General features: G+C 49.2%; 1 protein-coding gene across 1 annotated transcript in view; it reads left to right on the forward strand.

The window, feature by feature from the left end:
* The window catches only part of MILR1 (mast cell immunoglobulin like receptor 1), a 204,818-nt gene that overhangs the window by 10,158 nt on the left and 177,406 nt on the right, over positions 1–17,254 (forward strand). The window lies entirely within an intron of this gene.

A 17,254-nucleotide genomic window follows, 5' to 3' on the forward strand; every position in this document is an offset into this window, starting at 1 on the left:
CTCACACTGCTCTCCGGTCCACCACGGCGCCTTATGGCCGTTTGTGTGGAGAGAGCAGGCCAGAAGGAGCTTTCAGCCGCATCGATGGCCGCCATATTGGGGAGGTTGACGGTCTAGCACCTGAAATCAGTCTGGGCCAGCCACCTGCTTATTCGGCCCTGACGTGGACGCGCGCAGCGGACGTGCCGCTGCGCGCGCCAAAGGCAAGCCAATCCACGCATGGCCCACGCAAAGCCCTGTCCACCTCTAGTCTACGCTGTGCAGGTCTTATTCTTAATTGTGTAAAATGCTTACACCCCTGGAAATGCCACATAGGCAACCTGGAGTTCTCTAACTTCAAAAGCACATTCAAAGGGAACTCCCAAAAGGCCCAGTCAAGGGTCCAGTGTGCGCTTATTAATGCACGCTCGCTTATCAAACTCAAGTTTGAATTAGCCAACTTTGCTGAAGAGCAGAAGCTTGACATCCTGTTCGTTGTAGAAACCTGGGCAGATGAAACTTCAGGGCCTGACCTGGTGGTAGCCATTCCACCTGGTTTTGCCATCTTTAATAAGGACCGCAGAGGGAAAAGAGGAGGGGGGCTAGCAGTTGTTTATAGGAACCACTTAAAAAGCCACCTTCAATGATATTCCCGCACGAGCATCATGTGAGGCACTTGCTTTCCAAATAGCTATTAATCACACTCATTCTTTTAATGGGATGCTGATCTATTGCCCCCCTGGACCCAAGGCTAACTTCCTACAATCCTTGGGGCAACTACTAGAACATAAAGTTAGCTTCTAGGATTACACTATCCTCGGGGACTTAAACTTCTATCTAGATAATGCACAGGACAATGATTCAATGGCCCTGATGGACCTTCTTACATGCGTTGGTATGACACAGCTGGCCGAAGGTCCTACTCAAAGAGCCGGTCACCTACTGGATGTTTTTTTTTCTGACTGTCCATGCTTGAAATTTAAAGGCACCTTGCAACTACTCTGGGCTGACCACGTAGCGGTAATGCTAACTCTTACCTTGCCTTCTTCTGTAGGTAACAAGCAGGTGCCTATAAAAAGCCACAGTCACTTTCTCTGGCATTGCTTCAACCACACTGTGTTTCTTACAGAACTTAGCTGTAATAGACCTATCCTATCCCTTGCCCCGGAGAGAGCAGCCCTAGAATACCATGACTGGATCGAGTCTACAGTTCGGGCAACCGTCCCCCAAAAACCGGGTAACATATTGTTAGAAATGGCATCTCTGGTTGGCTAAGGCTTGCGCCAAAGCCAGGCAGAGACCACCACTCTAGTCAGGGCAAGGGAGTTACGTGCCAAAGATAACCCCTGCTCACCCCCTTGGTAGCTTGGCACAAGCAGTCAGGCTTATCCTGGAGGCCATGTGTAAAGCATTTGCGCACGCACACAGCAACAACATCCCAGGCATACTACAAAAGAAACTCCACACAAGTTTATATCAAAAATAGCCTTTGTATTCTCATAACCCATTAGAATAGTAAACACAATATACAGGGTGCCACCTGGCACGGGGTCATATTTACAAGGGATTATATACACCTGACAGGGCCCACTGGACCACTGTCAGAACCATCACAAAGTGAACTTAGTAAAAGTAAGACAGATCATAAATGTACAACCAGTAACCACTGGTAATCACTGTACTTAGCATCAGCCTGTAACATAACTACATTATGCACAGTATCACATTAGGCACAAATTACATTCTGCGCCAACCTCACCAGCATAAACACATTATGCAATTCTCTCATAAGTCTAAATGCATTAGACCCTCAACTCGTAAGCATAACTCACATTAGGGGCATAAATCACACCGTGGAACATAATCTCACTAGCATAAAGCATAATATGCGAACTAACCTCATAATCATAAAACTACATTTAGAGGTATAAAACAGGGTGCGTAAATCATACTACATGAATCACATTTCCTAGTACCACATCAACCACATTTAGCACATAGTCTCCTAAGAAAGACCATAGTAGAGGCATACATTACATTAGGGCCTGGCGCCCTACAAACATCCCCGCCCCCCTGGCCAACTGGCCATCTCAAAGGGGCTCAAACGCCCTGTGTCCAGAATGTCAGGACTGCTGCCTAGCAGCTGAATCCAATGGCGCCATGGCGCAAACCTAAACGGTGCAGCTGGCACTAAGTGCTGCACAATTGTGAAGGAAAGGGGGCAAAAGGAGTGCATCTCACTCCTAACTTCAAAAAGACATGCCCCCAAAGCACTGTGGCCTAAACGATGCAGCTGCCCACTACTTGCTGGGCAGCTGTGAATCTAAAAATGGGGCCTGGCACCACTGTGCCTTCTGGACAAATAGTTATGCAAAATGTTGCACCTGCCTGCACTCTCGCAGGGCAGCTGGGAAAGGAGCAAGGGTGCCCTGGCACATCTGGGCCTTCGGGGCCTCACTAGGGCTATTAAAGAAAATTGGCCCCCACGGTGGAGCACACGGGCTCTCCTAAATACAAATGCCCCAATGGAGCGCACTGGCACTCTAAAACCAACATGCCCCCGATGGAGCCACATGGGCTCTATAACAAAACATGCCCACGATAGAGGGGCCCTCTGCCATGTGGGGCCGCTCAGCGGGTAGGCACCGGCACTTGTGCCTTGGTCCCTTCTCACCCCCCCCCCCCCCCCCCCAGCCCTCTTCACTCACCGGGCTGCGGGCCGTCCTCCAGACGAGTTTTGCTGCTCTCTGCGCCGGCGGGGCTTTGTGGAGGCTCGCCTCTCTCGGTCGAGCTGTGGCTGCCTGCGGGACTCCCTCTTCACTACGGGAGTCCTGCCTGGGGTCGTGGCATCACGGCTCTTCACCCGGGCCCCCTCCTGGGACCCGGGACTTGTCATCAGTACTCGGGGAGGCGGTGTAGGCTCCCGTCCTCCCCCTTGGCACACGGGGCTCCCACCGACTCACAGGAGCCCCGCATCGACATGGGCACAACTTCCGGTCCTGGCGCCGGCCCCGCCCAGAAGCAGGCTAACTTTGCCTGGCTTCCGGGTCGGTGGTCATTACTCACTCGGGCCGTAGCGGTTTAATGCGGGGTGGGCTCCCGCTCTGTAAAATAATTATATAAGCGGGGTGGGCACTCGCAAAAGCTCCACTAGAATGCGGGGTGGGCACCCGCCTTTTAAATGAAGAAATAAGCAGAGTCTCCCTCAGTATTAACATCAAGGCTGAGGGAGATCGGGGTCAAGGGCACAGCACTTAGTTTGCTGACATCCTTTCTTAATCAGAGGGAACAGAGGGTAAAGCTGGGGGATTTTCTGTCTCCATCCCTTCCTGTGCTTTGTGGGGTCCCTCAGGGGTCGGCTTTAAGTCCGACCCTCTTTAACATCTATGTTACCCCACTGGCCAGGCTTATTAGATCTTTTGGGATGGAGGTTATCTCCTATGCTGACGACACACAGATTCTGCTGTCCTTTACCCAACCCACTATCCAGGCTGCCTCCAATTTTAAAAACTGTTTGAAGGCAGTCGCTCAATGGATGGTGGGTAATTCATTGAAATTCAATGGGGATAAGACAGAGTTTCTGGTGTTCGGGGGAAAGGAGGATTTCTGGTCAGCTGACTGGTGGCCGCCCTCTATGGGGGTGTGCCCTACACCGTCGACCCTGGCCAAAAATCTGGGCGTTTTGATCGATCCCCTTTTGAGGATGGATCAACAGGTAAGCAGGACCATCTCCACCTGCTGGGGACTGATAAACATCTTACGGAGGATCAGGCACTATCTGTCTTTCCAGGCCAGGAAACAAATTGTCCTGGCATTGATTGGGTCCAGACTTGATTATTGCAATGCTCTTTATTTGGGCATCAATAAGGGCTTGGTGACCCGTCTACAGATGGTGCAGAACGCTGCCGCTAGACTGGTCCTGGACCTGCCTAAACGGGCCAAGACTCATCAGGCAAGAAGGACCTTGCATTGGCTCCCTATTGAGTCCAGGATATCCTTTAAGTCCCTGACTTTGATTTATAGAGCCTTGGCAACCAATCGGTCTGGGGGTATGAAGGATTTGCTGGTCCCCTACATTCCCCCCAGAACTCTCCGGTCGTCAAATAAAACTTCTGCTTTCAGTGCCCAGGATACGTAAGGCTAGGTGGGGAGGTAGAGCTTTTTCAACTCTTGCTCCCAGGCAGTGGAATTCCCTGCCTTTGGAGATAAGATCTCTTCCATCGGCTCTGGCTTTTAGGAAGGCCCTTAAGACCTGGCTTTTTGCCAAGGCCTACGCTTAGATACGATCTGCCTCTTTTTCGAACTGTTTTGTTTAGGCGCCTTGATGCCTTCGGGCTAAGTAGCGCGATTACAAGTTTCCATTCATTCATTCATTCAGAGTGGGCACCCGCAACGCTCAGCATCGATAGAGGGGGGGATCCCCACATCGGGATTCCCTCCCAGCAAGCTGCAGCTCAGCGCTGCAGCGGAAAGCAGAAGCGCTCCTTCCTCCTGGGGGAAATTCAAATAAAAGCGCCCTTCAGGTTTAGGAGCCACAGCTCCACAGCAAAAAGTCCAGGAGAGTTTCAGGGGCAGAGCTGGGCCCAGGGGCCAGCACGCAGGGCCCTCCAGCAGGGAGGCAGCCCCCATGGCAGTCCCTCCTGGGCCCCAGCAACAGCAAGCCCCCCTCCGTCAGGATCAGCAACAGAACAGGAACATTTTCATGGGGTCACATCCCTTATATTTATACTACATTTTCCTTTGTGTCACAGCACAGGGCTTGGGGATACCAGTCAGAACTGGTTTAGGGGAGCTTTGGAGCACTTTGTTTTGTTCAGCTCCTCTCTCCTTTGTCAGGTGGGGGCTCAGGGATCAGACGCAACACAGGGGGCGGAGCCGGCATTGTGGAGGGAAGGCACAGCCCTATTCAGGTCCCAGGTGCAACTCCTCCCTCCCATCTGCATGCAGATCTCTCTATTCATCACTGGGCTGACTCTCCCTGTCTCCTGGAGCCACCAACACCTCTCAGCTCCTGTCAATCACAAGCCAGAAATGCCATTCACATCAGGCAACTTCTAAAAGTGGCATTTCTCCACCAGTCACCATAAATCTGCGCACACCATTGCGCAGCATTTATCCTCACGAGTTCGCACATACTGAACTCAACCCTGCACTCCTTTCGTACCAGGAATTACCATGGACACACATATCTCCCATGCATTCCTATGGGAGGGCAGGCCAATCTAACCACATGCGCTCAGAGCGCTCGCGCACTTTACACTGGGCCACAGTGCTAAAGTGCGCTGAGGCCTAAAATCACTACCATCAAACAAGTCAAAATGGGTTTGGGTCTCAGGGATTAATTTTAATGACCACTCAGCACTACACTCCCCGAAAGTAACTAAACACAATACAAAAAGTAATGGAGGGTCAAAGGTATGAAATTCACAAGATACGACTATGTAATGGAGCTAGTGATATTGGTTCGCTAGACAGGGTACATCATTCATAGTTTTTGAAAAATACCCATCAGTAGCTCTTCCTGGGCGCCCTTTTCATCATGTGGGTTCCTTCTAACCATGAAGGATAGGAAAAGAGTTTAGTCATGAATGACAACATAGGAACCAGTGATGGTATAACTGGGTCACAGGGGGCTACTGAAAAGCAGTGCGAGTAAAAAAGTGAAATAGTGCAAAAGTGCAAAGTAGTGATATTAAAATTAGATGGCTCTGAGGAAAGTACTTATTTATTTGAGACCTCAAAGTCTCTAAAGCTTAAAAAGAGCGAAATTGGTAGTTTTAACTAATAGCTACCAACAGGTTGGTCGACATGTTTCAGCAGGAATTACGGATCACACTGGTATCCACTGCATTCTTCAGGACCTGTGTCGCTACTGCTAGTGTTGTGTAAAGAAAATATGAAAAAGGAAAAGGTATCACCTGGGTATTAGTGAAGGATCATTCTCCCAGCATATTGTGCAGGAGAGTACTGCCTCACCTCACCTGGCAAACAGCTCAGGTAATTGAAGCACCGCTCTGTCCGTCGGTACTTCCAGCGTCCCTCTGGCTCCCCTTACAGCCAGAGGGACATATTTTCTTTACACAACACTAGCAGTAGCGACACAGGTCCTGAAGAATGCAGTGGATACCAGTGTGATCCGTAATTCCTGCTGAAACATGTCGACCAACCTGTTGGTAGCTATTAGTTAAAACTACCAATTTCGCTCTTTTTAAGCTTTAGAGACTTTGAGGTCTCAAATAAATAAGTACTTTCCTCAGAGCCATCTAATTTTAATATCACTACTTTGCACTTTTGCACTATTTCACTTTTTTACTCGCACTGCTTTTCAGTAGCCCCCTGTGACCCAGTTATACCATCACTGGTTCCTATGTTGTCATTCATGACTAAACTCTTTTCCTATCCTTCATGGTTAGAAGGAACCCACATGATGAAAAGGGCGCCCAGGAAGAGCTACTGATGGGTATTTTTCAAAAACTATGAATGATGTACCCTGTCTAGCGAACCAATATCACTAGCTCCATTACATAGTCGTATCTTGTGAATTTCATACCTTTGACCCTCCATTACTTTTTGTATTGTGTCTAAAATCACTACCACCATGTCAGAACTTAAGGCAAAAAGTTCAGGGGTGAACCTGCCAAAAAGGGCCAAGTCCAACACATATGAGCAGGTGGTCAAATTTCTTTCTGCTGCCAAATCCGGTTCTCCGCTGGACTCGTGCCCCCCCAAAATCTTACTCTCTGCAATCCAGCCGATAGCCTGCAATCTCACAGAGCTATTCAATCTTGTTCCCCAATCTGGTACTTTCCCCAAATTATGGAAAAAGACCTCCATTTTACCACTATTAAAAAAAATGAAAGCTCTTGCAAAATATACGAATCAAGAACTCACCACGTTCATTAATAACAATGACATTCTGGATCCGTCCCAATATGGTTTTCGAGGCGATCATAGCACTGAGCTTGCTTTGATCACGGCTGCTGAAGAACTTAGGCGTTCGGTAGATAAGGGAGGCATGGCGGCACTGATCCTTTTGGATCTGTCGGCGGCATTCGACACAGTGGAACATGGCCTCCTACTACGTCGCCTCCAAGAAATATGCATTGCCGTCACCGCCCTACGAATGTTTAACTCCTTCCTTTCTAACCGGGAACAATTTGTGGAGATGGATGGCCTGAGCTCTAAGAGTTTTAATCTTCCGTGTGGGGTCCCACAGGGCTCATCCCTCAGCCCGATTTTTTTAAATCTGACTGTGGTTCCCCTAGCTAGCCTCATCAAATCCTTTGGATTCGCCATGGTGTCATACGTCGATGACACCCAGATTATAGTGTCCATCTCAGAGGACTCCCGGAACTCTATTCACAACTTTCACGCCTGTATGGGACAGGTGAGTATATGGATGTCAGAGAACTGCCTCAAACTGAACTCCAATAAGACGGAGATTCTTCTTTTTGGCAGAGAAGTCTCCCACTGGTCCTCGGACTGGTGGCCTATCGAACTTGGCCCTCTCCCCATTCCAGTCCCCAAGGCAAGGAATCTGGGAGTCATCTTTGACACCACTCTTTCTTTCTTTCATCATGTAACTGCAATCACATCAGCTATTTGTTACACCTTAAAAATGTTGAGGAAAATCTTCTTTATATCACCTGACCTACAGAAAACAGTGGTTTCGGCATTAGTTCTGTCAAGGCTGGACTACTGCAACGGCCTTCTGATCGGAGTTAATAAAGCTCTCCTCATCAAAATGCAGGTTTTGCAGAATTCAGCCGCCCGCTTGCTAGTTAAATTACCAAAATATGCTTCTGTAAAGGCGGCCCTTCACTCTCTTCACTGGCTCCCGGTGGAAAAGAGGATCAAGTTTAAGGCACTTTGCATCGCCTTTAGGGCTCTGCACAACCAGGGCCCTGCATATCTGATTGACCACTTTCACTGTTACACACATTCCAGAATGCTGCGGTCCTCATCACACCGGCTGGTGGAAGTTCCCAAGGCACGTCTTTCCAACTGGGGTGGGAAAAGCTTCCTATACATTACCACCAGATTGTGGAATCAACTGCTACGCTCACTGAAAAACTCACCAGACCTGTTATCCTTCAGGAAGGGTCTGAAGACTTGGCTTTTTAAAGCCTAGTAATAAGCGGCAACTAGTTTCCTTTCTTTTCCTTCTTTTACCCGTTCTCAGTCTTTGTGTCCCATGGCTGGCAGGCAGTTGGATGAGAGCGCCTGGCCGCCTCCGGGTATTAGTTGCGCTATATAAATGAATAAATAAATAAATAAGAGGCTGCAGAAGCCCATTGCTGGCATGGACTGTGTTTGGGTTTCTGCTCCAATAGCTGTTGTCAGAGACAGAGAGAAGAGGGCTACTAACTACATTTACACATCACAAAATGCCCGATAAGCATATAGATATTTTGGAAATAACTAAATCAGATTCAGAATGGTATGACTAGCATAGCTAGCGCAGGTAGGTGAGTGGTCAGTAACATGAGTGATACCATGAATATGCTCCAGGATCTATAATTAGAGTCTGTCTTTTTTTCCAAAGGGTGGGGTGAGTTCAAGCTTATTTTTGGATTTCTGGCTGGCTCTGATAAACCTGCTTTGGTTGGTTTACACCAACAGCATTTATGACAGCAATGGATCAAATCACCTTACCCCCTTCTGTCGTCGTTCTATCCAGTATCCTCTGTCCTTAACCCATGTGAGTGTCAAAAATCAAGATGCCTTTGATCATGTTTTAGCTGCATTTTTGTGCCGAGAGGTAAGTAGCATTTTCCTGCCAGGTGGTGACTCATTTTGTAAACATTATTTAGGAAACCTCTGGGTATTGTCATTAATATTCAGCATTCGGGGGTGTAGAGGTTAATGATACAGATGGGGGCAGAGAGGTATGCTCTTTGTCATGACTCTACATTCTGATCCATAGGCACATGTGGTTACAGCTGCAAAACGTGTTTAGGTTTCAGTGACGTGGTTATGCAAATGATCTTACCAGCCCCTGTGCCATTTCTTCATTTTCTCTCAGAACTTTAACCCTGGACTCCCCGTTGTCAACCTTCCTACAAAGCAGCTTCCGCATGCGCAGTTACACATGCCGTACAATTCTTCACTCTGAAATGGCTTTCCATTACTGCAATTGCACATTTATTTATTTCTTTTCTGCACAGAGAAGATATTTTTCATTAGGACGAACCATTTTCCCCGCACCTTCCCAAGGTTTTAGGATCATTCCCGCTCACTCAGACCTGGAAAAGAAACTGCTCCTGCTTTGACAGGAGTAAGTATCCCAGCAATACCATGGAGGAAATGAGTCAATTAAATGTCTGCGAATACCCACAAACTCATGGTTTTGAGAGTGTGCAGAAACGTTTTGCAGTATCTCTTGCTTGGAGCTTTCAGCAGACTTACGCCCACCTAAATGTACAGCACATTAGGCTTATATTACATTTTAGCAAATAATATGACAACTTTATTTTTTTCAAGAAGATCAAGTTGAACATTTCATCATATTAAAGGCTAAGTTGGCAGCAGTTGTTTACAAAATGACTACTTACTGCCTTCAGTCCTCCGATATTGAATTATGAGTGCCGTTCTGAGATTTTCGATAATTTAGGTGTGAACCACTAAAATTGAAGGTTACTCAAATTCTTATAGACCTGATATATTTTTTAAAAATCATTTCGTGTAAGAAGTATGTCCATGAAATGCAACTACCAAAAGGGCAATTTTGTTGATTGTTAAAAACATTTTAATTATACCAGGAACTGATTCTGGAAGTATAGTACAGATCTCAGGGCCATCTTTCTGTCTCAACAATTACTCATGAAACAACTTCCAAACAAGTGTAGATTTTTTCAAAAATATCTTCTGAATATAAGTAGCCCCTATAAGGGCTGTTGCCACACTGTACTAATTGTAGTCTATGAGAAATTTGTGTGCATATGTTGGATTTGTGCCTGGCTGTTCAGAAACATGGGGGGTGTTGTGCGGGGCTTTGTGGCGGTGAGTGACCTGTATAATTATCGGTTATGGCCTATGTTGAGAGCGCACACAAAACACTCAGGACACACTTGGTGAGATAGTCTGGACGACGACCCAGAGTGGAAGTCGCCCCTTTATTTATTACCTTCCGTCCGCACCTGGTTGGGAGGGTAAAAGTGAAACAATGTGTTATAGTGGCCGGCTGGCTCACTACATCCCTCCTAACCTTTAATTCAACCACGAAAACAACAAAGAGGTCACTGCCCCCACATCATTAGCTACATTCACAGGTTCCTGTTGGAGCATACAAAGTTTCTCGGTCTCTGACTCGGCCTGGGATTTTCTCGCAGCCGATACGGGTATCCTCTCGGGAGTTCCTCCAACACCTCTCCTTCAGCAGGGCTCATGTATCCTTCCGGCATCATTTCTTCTCCACCTTCAGTGAGAGCGGGTTCCATCTCCTTTTCAGGATTCACTTCTGTGTCTCTGCCCCCACCATCATCACCTGGCATCTCCTGCGGCAGTACTGGGGACTCACATTCTCTTGCCCCCTCTGTCGGCCAGACGTTTTTGAACCATGACACATTTCTCGCTACTTGCCTCCTTCCATTTCTCGCCGTGACCAGAGTCCCTTTTACCCCGACCACTGTCCAGCTGTCCCTTTCAAACAGTGTTTTGAACTTTGACCCTTGCTGGTGGCTCTACATCACCACCCGGGCCTCTATCTCCAAGTACACTTTCTTCGCTCTTCTGTCACGGTTGGCTCCCTCATTGTTTCTCCATCGCTTCTCCTAGGCCGCTACCACATCGAGCACCCCCGGCATCCACTTGCTGCTTACAGGTACCACGTTCCGCACAGCCCAACGCATCATGAGTTCACTTAGGGAGTATCATTTGGTGGTGCTGTGAGGAGTTTGTCGATAAGCTCACAAAAATAGATGCAAACACCCTTCCATTTCCAATTGTTGGTCAACACCAATCCTCAACGCCTTATTAACCCCTTCAGTGCGGCGCGGATTACCGCACCGTGCTGAAGGTTCGTTGCGCGGGCGGGGCCGTGACGGAGCGGTTCCGTCATACGCACAGCGCGACCGATGCGCATGACGGAACCGCTCCGTCATGCGCATCGAAAGGGTTAAGGGTGCGCATGAAACGTTCTACTTTCCCATTTGCCTGAGGCAATTGAGGCGTCACCTTCCTGTGTCGGATGTTGCGTTTATGCAGGAACTCTCTGAACTCTTCACCCTGGAATGGGTGGCCATTGTCTGTCTTGATTTCATGAGGCAGTCCCAGCATTGCGAAAGTCTTCTCTAGCACTGGCCTGACATATTCGAACGCTGATGAACGCACCACTTTCACCACCAGGAACTTAGAAAATTGGTCCATTAGCACCAACGTGGCCCGCCCATCCGGGAACGTTCCGAAGTCCATACTGACTGTCATCCAGGGTCCAGCACTCGCCTCTTCCGTGATGATAGGATGTACGGGGGTTCACTCCCGGTTATGAGACATGAATGACAGCCCCTCACAATGTCTTCGACCATCCTGTCCACCCCAGGGAACCACACCTTGGCTCTAATCCGTGCTTTGGTCTTGGTGATCCCTTGGTGCCCTTGGTGTGCCAACTCGGCCGTTTTTCTCCACAGAGCTGTTGGCACTACTATGAGCGATCCCCGGAGCACCAGACCTTTCTCACTCTCACTCGGCTCATCTCGGCAGTTCCATAAACATGTTCTATACTCTCTCTCTTCCTCCATCAGCCTGCGGACCCCATCCAGAAAATGTCTCCAATTGTGCCCTCTTAGGGCTATTTTAACATCTGTTAGGCATCCATCTTCTCGGGTGGCATCCACCACCTCCTCCATTGACAGTGCCCTCGGACATGCCAATTCCGTGATGAGTCGTACATAGTGTTCTGCCCCTTCATCCACTTCTCTCTGCTCACGAGGATCAACAGCCACTGGATGTCTCGATAAGTAGTCCGCCGGATTGTTGGCCCCGGGACGGTACTGCACCTCAAAGTCATATTGTTGCAGCTGCACTGCCCATCTCTCAATGCACGGTGGCCAATTCCTCGATGACTCACCAAACAAAGGGACTAACGGCTTTTGGTCTGTTATCACTTTGAATTGGTGCCCACAGAGATAGATATCAAAATGCTTGCAAGCCCACCGGATTGCCAGTGCCTCTCTTTCCATTTGAGCGTAACGCGTTTCGACAGCTGTCAAAGCTCTATTTGCAAATGCAATGGGTACCCACTCACATTGGTCCGTTTCTTGTAGCAACACCACCCCCAGCCCCACCGGGCTGGCATCGACAATCAGTTCGGTAGGACTTCCAGGTTTGAAGTAGGCGAATGTGGCTCCTTGTAGAAGGGCATTCTTCACGTCTTGAATGCCTGGGCGGCCGTGCTGGTCCACACCCACTTGGTATCTTTCTTCGTCATAGCCCTAAGGGGTTCCACAAGAGTTGCCAACCGCTGGATGAACCGCCTACAGTAGTTCGCCAATCCTAGGAAACTTCTCATCTCCATGGGGTTCTGGGGAACAGCAGCCGTTCTTATTGCTTCAACCTTCGCAGGGTCCACCTGTGGCCCATCCTTTGAGAATTTGTAGCCAAAAACCTCGACCTCTGTGGCGTAGAACTGGCACTTCTCCTTGTGCAGAGTGAGGCCTCGCTCCCCCAGCCTCGTGAGTGGCGCCCGAAATCTGTCGTGGTGCTCCTCCAGTGTCTGAGAGTAAATCAAAATCAGCATGTCATCACTGACATTCATGACGCCGACCAGCCCTGACAGAGCCTCCCGAATGGCATCCTGGAAAACTTTGGTTGCCGAGGATACTCCAAAACTCAGCCTCTTGAACCTCCGCAGCCCCACATAGGTGGAGAAGGTGGTGATGTACCGACTGGCTTCGTCCAGCGTCAGCTGATGGTAGCCAGAGTTCAGATCCTCATTTGAAAACCACCGGGCCCCATTGATATATGCAACAATTTCATTGATCGTAGGCATAATGTGCCTCTCCCTCTTAATGGCTTTGTTGGGGAGCCTCATGTCCACTCACAAACGCATCGCCCCCGGCTGCTTCGGTTTGGGCGCTATCATCAAGGGAGACACCCATGGGGTGGGCCCTGCAACCTTCTCGATGACACCATCTTTTTCCAGCTTGTCCAGTTCTGCTTCCACCAATGGACCCAGATGGAACGGAACCCTTCTATGTCGAAGTGCCACTAGCCGGACAGTCTCGTCAATGTGCAATTTCACTTCTACTCCCTTCAGGCATCCTAAGCCCTTGAACAGTGCCGGGAACTCCTCCATGATATCCTCGGCGTGCGATTGATGAACTTGGCGCACAAACATCACAAGCCATAGGTCCTCCGCCGAGTGACAACCCAGTAGGATCCCCGCGCTGTCATTCGTCACATGAAACTTCATCCGTGCCGCTATATCTCCATGTTTGATCTCCACCTCTATCACTCCTTGCAGAGGAATAGGCTTGTCCCCGCCATATGTGAAGATTCGCACTTTCGTGGGCATCAATGGTGGAGCTGGATCGAGCTGCCGGTAGTGAGCAGCATCCAAGATATTCACAGACGCCCCTGTGTCGAGGAGCGCCATCAGGGGTGTCGCGCCAACCGTAATCTGGCACATCGGAGGTGGTTGTTTTTTCTTGTTGCTCCTCCCAGTGAATGAAACCAGCTATACCTCATCATCATCTTCATCATCCAGCGGTTGGAACCGCTGGCAGAGGGCATCTAACTCACCAGCTGGTCCACCCGTGTCCGTCACCGGCTTGACTCTGTCCGGCCGCTACCTGAAACCACCCCCTGTCGCCGGCGATTTCAGGCTCATACAAACATTGGCAAAATGACCCATCTTTCCACATTTGAGGCACACTTTTCCACTTGCCGGACATCCTCTGGGCGAGTGCTTCTCCAACCTGCAGTTATTGCATTCCTTTCTGTTATATTGGCCACCCGGGGCCCCATTTCCTCGACCATAACTTTTCTGTATCGCCTCAACCTGTTCCTCCTTAATCGCCGTCGGGTGTGCTTGAGTGGTGTCTACTGGCTTGTGCGCTAGTGCCACCTCCGTCTCACCGGCTCTGGCATCTGCCAGTTCATGTGACCTTCCTAGTATGAGTATGTTGTCCAAGGGAATGCCTGGTTGACGCAAGATGAGCTTTCTCAGCTCCGACGATCTGCAGCTCTGTATCAGTTGCGCCCGATTCTCCAGCTGTTTGTCAATGCCAGTGCACGAGCTCGCAAGCCTTCTCAACCGAGCGTAAAACATATCCATAGACTCTTCTTCTTGCTGTCTCGCTTGCCGCATTTTGAAATGTTCAAAGTCCGAGTTCAACTGAGGGTCGAAGTGACGATTGAGCGCAGCTACCGCCGCTGTATAATCATCCGCTGTAGGAGAGTAGGATCTGCTTCACATGTTTACACCCACTTTTTGCTGGTGTTTCACTGTTTTCCGACTTTAGTCTGGCTGGGACCCTGCTATTCAGGGCCCCAGCCTAGCTGCTTCCTCTCTAAATTGATTGCATGTACTTTAGGTACACCACAGATTGGATCCTGAGGTACCCTTGTGAGTCCATAGTATATGGTGTACTATTTACCGAGGGCAAAGGTACCCCAGAGGCCTACCAGGGTCTGAAGCATCTATTATGCCATCCTGGACAGTCACCCAAAATGACACCACAGGTCTGCTACTGCAGCCTGGGCAAGGTGGTGCATGCACCCCTCACTGAGGTATAGGTTCACTATACCTCACCTATCACTGCACATACAAACCTATCAGTCACTCCTATGGCAGGCCTTAACAATCCTGAAGGCATAGTGCTTGGTTATATGGGAGAGGGTGCCCAGGCATGACCTGAACCCCTCTGCAGCCTTCAGAATCTCTTCTCCGGGGTTGTCAGTGGTGCAGCCTGACCATATACTCTTAAGTGCATTATATCTTAAACGGATAATGCTAACTTTGGACTGGCTGCACGGAAACATGTAACTGGTGTGGGAGTATGATCCCACCCTTCTAGAGGGAGAGACATGGCAGTACTGGTATACCCGGTAGAAACTTAAGAGAGCCCTGGCATCACAAAATGGATGCTGCAGCCTCAGACACAGGTCTGGCCTCCTGCTGCTGACCGAAACTCTGGCAGGGGAGGCCTGGACAATAGGTTTCCTGTCACAGGGAGGTGTAGCCACCTCCCAGACAGGATGATGTGTATTGGGGCTGGGTGGGAGCACTCTCAGAGTGCTTTGAAGTCCTGCACTAGGGGCACATTTGGTGTCCCTGTGCATAGTCCAGCTCAAACCGGTTCAGGGGCTTCCAGCCCCTGCTCTGGCGCAAAACTGGACAAAGGAAATGTGTGTAGCCACCCCTGTTTCCAAACCCTCCCATAGGTGGGTCCCCAGAGTTGGTCCAACCCCTTCCTTAGGTATAAGTAAGGAACCTCTGTAACCAGAACTTTAGATATCCCTGGATGAAACTCTGAAGCTGAATCCTGAAACTTCAACGCTCTACTAAAGACTAGAGGACTGAAGAAATCTCCCTTGGGGTCAAGGAGTGACTCCCCTCCTTGGCAGGCACCAACAAAGCATTTTGCCAGTCTGCATTTCCGAAGCTCACGCCTGACTCCAAAGTATTTGCAGCCCAGGAAGAGGATTTCCAGACATCTCAGAGGCCGACCCGAGTCCCCTGCAAAGCTGAGACCCGCTGCCCTCGTGAGTAGCGTGAAACCGGAACTCCTGGTCACCGTGCTCTTTTGCAAGTGCATTGACTTCTCGACGTCTCTTGAAGTCGTGCTTGGGGTTACTTGTAGCCCCCACCTCGAGCAGAAAATCCACCGAATATTATTGGCCTAGTCACCCCGATTGACCCGTGGGCCGCCATTTTGTGTTGCCTCTCGAGTTCCCTTTGCGATCCCTGGTCCGTCGACTGGTGGGTCCCTGAGGGGGTAACTTTGATTTTCCTTGGGCTTCCCTGGTTGCTCCAGATGTGCCCTGACTCCCAACCAAGTAGTGAGTCCCTCATACCTTGCTGGTCTGCACCGAAGCCTCTTTCTCCTTTCTGCGTGGGTTGCTGTTGCCAAGGCTTGTTGTGTCCAATTTGGGCACCAACGCGGCAGCACGACATCATTTGTGGGACAGGTCGAATCCAGCTCCTGGTCGTCCTCAACGCCTCCTGGTCCTTGTGGCTGAAGAGTCAAGCTTCATCTTCTTCACCTGAAACACCCGACATCGGTGGGCATCCGCCTATCGCCTTCCTGGTCACTGGCAAGTAACGCAGACTCTGTCCCCTCTACTTTCAGGTTCTTCTCATCTTCGATCCAGGCTTGGATCTCTTCGGACACTTTGCATCTTCCCGGCAGCAGCACTTCTTTGCCAGCTCTCATTGAAATCGACGACGCGACCCGACACCATTTGACACCTATGCACCCGGCTTCCCTGGGTGAGGTACCACGAGTACTCCGGTGCTCCCGTGGGTGTTGACCCTAGAACTTGCTAAGTCCCAAAGGGTTTGGTCCTAGTTTGTTTCTAAGTGTCCCTAGTCTTTAAAAATCTAACTGCGACTTTCCCCATATAATCTAATAGGTGCTCGCGGCTGTGTTCTCACACTGTACAAAGCCCCCGTGGGCCCCCTGTGTCACTACCTTGGGTGGTTCCTTGGGGTCCCAGCGATTCTACAGGCTCTAGGCCTTGTGTCTAGTTAAGTCGTGGTTCTTATTCCACTATTTTAGTATATGGTTTGGCTCGCCCATAGGGCCTGAAGTGTATTTGTGCTTATTACTATCATATTTGAAGTGTAACTTATGTGTTTTTACTTCTAGCCTCATCAAGAGACTAGGAGGGTGTGTTTGGAAATAAATACATATATTTTATATATATACCAGGTGTGATTGTCTTTCATTTAACCATTCAAGAGATTATAGACTGGTAAAACAAGCTTCTTTACATTCCTTCAAGACTTAGCCTGAAGGCTGCTCTCCATAGCTACCACTAGGATAGCTTTCAATAAAGGTTGTCTTTAACCTATAACTGATAAGGAGTTGTTTGGACTGGTACAAGGTGCCTACTATAACTAGTGGACAGCATATACCAGGCCAACTTCTCACATTGGTGTGCAGCGTGTGGGATTCCAGCTTGCTATTGTTTTACCAGATAATCTCAATTGAGTGACTAACTAAAAACCACTAAAGGTACCCTAGGTACATATAATGCAAGCTTTAGAATACAGTAAGTTCTACTAAACTTAGAGTTGTGTGTTAAGGGCTTAGCACACCCTTTCTACAAC

This window comes from Triturus cristatus, chromosome 7 (assembly GCF_964204655.1).
Source record: "Triturus cristatus chromosome 7, aTriCri1.1, whole genome shotgun sequence".
Classification (NCBI taxonomy): Eukaryota; Metazoa; Chordata; class Amphibia; order Caudata; family Salamandridae; genus Triturus; species Triturus cristatus.